The sequence below is a fragment of the Muntiacus reevesi genome, chromosome 1 (genome assembly GCF_963930625.1).
Source record: "Muntiacus reevesi chromosome 1, mMunRee1.1, whole genome shotgun sequence".
Classification (NCBI taxonomy): domain Eukaryota; kingdom Metazoa; phylum Chordata; class Mammalia; order Artiodactyla; family Cervidae; genus Muntiacus; species Muntiacus reevesi.
In genome coordinates this window covers 198,166,257-198,169,299 of record NC_089249.1, presented here as the reverse complement: position 1 = coordinate 198,169,299, position 3,043 = coordinate 198,166,257, and the positions used below count along the sequence as shown (strand labels likewise).

Below are 3,043 nucleotides of genomic sequence, written 5' to 3'. Positions count from 1 at the left end.
TCTGGACGTTTGCAGCCTCCCGGGCCTGGCGCGGGGACAGGCGCTGGGAGAACAGGCTCCCCAGATGCAGAGGGGTGAGACAAGGGGCCGCCACCTGGGTGGGCCACCGCCGTTGCCAAACAGCGGCCCCCACCGTGCCTCCCTCCCTGGAAGCCTGCTGGGCGGCAGAAACAGTGGAGTTGGCCAAACACGTCGTTTGGGTTCTCTGCCACGTGGATGACCACAAGGGAACTTTTTGGCCAACCCCAATGTATCAGAAGAAGGAAGTTGGATCCTGCTGGGGCCAGGAAACATTAGCAAGGACGGTTGTTGTTTAATCCTTAAGCCATGCCCAACCCTTTGCCACCCCATGGACTATAGCTCGCCAGGTCCCTCTTGTCCACTGAATTTCCCAAGCAAGAATACTGGGAGTGAGTTGCCATTTCCTTCTCCAGGGGAATCTTCCCTACCCAGGGATCTAACCCAAGTCTCCTGCATTGGCAGGCAGATTCTTTACCCCTGAGCCACCTGGGAAGCCCTAGGCAGGGTGGAGGTGTGGTTAAAATGGGCTTCCTGGAGTGACCTCTTCATTCACTGCCACTCAGATTTATCGAGCGCCTACTGTGTGCTGCTAGAAACTGGGACACAGCAGTGAACACGAACAACCAAACTCCCTGGCTTGCCTGGACTGGCATGGTAAGCAGGCAGACTGATACACACCATAAATATGCAAATGATATAGGAACTTAGGTAGCAAACTGAAATGTGCTGTGGGAAAGGAAATAGAGTGAGGTGGGACTGCCGGGCGGGGCAGGGGGTTGGGGTGGGGTGGGGGGCACCGGTTCCATTCCTGGCCAGGGAACTAAGACCCCACATAGAGGCAAAAAAATAATAAAAACAGAGCAAGGTCGGGGGCCTGGGAGGAGGGTTGCTGAGACTGTAGACACTCCTATCAATGGTTTTGAGCTACCTGGTGGAGTCACAGAGTAGAAACTGGGAGGAGGTGGGCAGGTCCACACCACTGTGTGGTATTTCTGCCAAGTAGATTCAGAGGCATAAGTCACCTTGAAAGATAGACAACAATAATACTTAGTGAACAATTAGGAGGTGATGAGTTTTTGAGTGTCACCTTTGTTTTTTATTGGGCTTCCCTTGTGGCTCAGCTGGTAAAGAATCTGCCTGCAACTCGGGAGACCTGGGTTCAATCCCTGGGTTGGGAAGATCCCCTGGAGAAGGGAAAGGCTACCCACTCCAGTATTCTGGCCTGGGGTTGCAAAGAGTTGGACACGACTGAGCAACTTTCACTTTTGTTTTTATATGCTTTCTTAAGTGTTAAATACTGGCTGGGTTTAATCTCTGGTTGTCAAAAATCTTGACAATTTAACAGTTCTTTTTTTTTTTTTTTTTTAATTTATTTGGCTGTACCGAGTCTTAGTTGGGGCATGAGGATCTTTGTTGCTGCATGTGGGATCCAGTTCCCTGAGCAGGGATCAAACCTGGGTCCCCTGTACTGGGAGCACAGAGTCTTAGCCACTGAACCACCAAGAAAGTCCCCGGTGCACTTAGAAAAGGATAAAGGGACTGGAGCCCTCTTTCTTTCTCTCTCCTCTACATGAGGACACTGTGAGAAGGTGTCTACAAGCCAGGAAGAGAGTCTTTGCCAGAAATCTAATCAGGCTGGCATCCTAGCCTCCAAAACTATAAGAAATACATGTTCATTGTATAAGCCACTGTGATGGTTAATTGTGTCGATTGTGTGTGTGTGTGTGTGTTTGGCAGCATTACACAGCATTCAGAACTTCCCCAGCCAGGGACTGAACCCATGCCCCACCGAAGTGGAAGTTAACCACTGGACCACCAGGGAAGTCCGTATGTGTCAACTTGACTGAGCTAAGAGATGCCTAGGGAGCAGGTAAAACATTATTTCTGGGTGTGTTTGTGAGGGTGTTTCTGGAAGAGGTTAGTTAGCATTTGATTCATCCAATCCAAGGAGGGCAGGAATAGAACAAGGAAGTGGAGGAAGGGTTAATTCTTTCTTCTTGAGCGGGGACATCCATATTTACTGCCCTCAGACGTCAGAGCTCCTGGTTTTCAGGGCTTCGGACTCAGTCTGAGTTACACCATCAGCTTTGCTGGTTCTCCAGCTTACAGATGGAAGATCACAGAGCTTCTCAGACTCCATAGCCACACGAGTTCAGGGGCTACATTAGTCAGGAATCTCCAGAGAAACTGGAGAAGAAAAGTTCCCAGGGACCCTGCAGGGCCCTCCCAAATACCAAGCCCCTTTGTGTTCCCTGCCTCGTCTGTAGAAAAGCTGAAGTCTCCTGGGCCTCCCTGAGTCACAAAAGAGCAGGCTCAGGTAGTCACAGAGTAAGACACTAGAGGCACAGTCTCAGTGTCCAAGCAAAGAATGAGATTAACACTGTTGCTCGTAATAATCTATATCTTTGTGAGTATTAGGATAATTATAGCTTGCTCTGCCCACATGTGTAAGCAGGCAACTAAAACTGTCGGCGAATATATGCTACAGACCCATGTCAACACCTTCCTCTCTGAAAACACAGCGCTGTACGTCAGCACGAAGAAGTTACAGGAGATGGACCTCTGCCCCTAATCTCACAGAGTGGAATGATGTCTGACAAGTGGCGATTTGTAAGTATCTCATTTGCCTCTTTCCTGTTTATCTATTTCTGTTCCCCTTAAACCTTAATCATGAAAATGAGATCACGGGGTAGCATTCCTGACTTTTGCTTTACAGAATGTATACAATGGACTTGCCTAACCTGTTGATTCCTTTCCTGAATTAAAAGGTGTTAAGAATGAAGGATTAAAGAACTACTGGCTCTCTACTCCCAGCTTCCCCATAACAAATCTGCAGGCAGACCATGAAGGCAAGACAGCATCCAAAGAAAGATCAGGAGGGACTTCCCTGGTGGTGCAGTGGTTAAGACTCCACACTGCCAATGCAGGAGGTGCTTGTTCAATCCCTGGTCTGGAAACTAAGATCTCAGACACAGGCAGTGTGGCCAAAGGGTTTGGAAAAAAAGACATTTCTTTTTTTTAC

The 3,043-nt window shown here is 48.8% G+C and overlaps 1 long non-coding RNA gene across 1 annotated transcript; it reads left to right on the top strand.

Annotated features, from left to right (window-relative positions):
• Positions 1–537: 537 nt before the first annotated feature.
• Positions 538–2,628, top strand: LOC136166782 (uncharacterized). The gene is made up of 3 exons (XR_010662988.1): positions 538–675; positions 1,759–1,891; positions 2,544–2,628. It is a non-coding gene; the product is annotated as an uncharacterized lncRNA (long non-coding RNA).
• Positions 2,629–3,043: the final 415 nt, after the last annotated feature.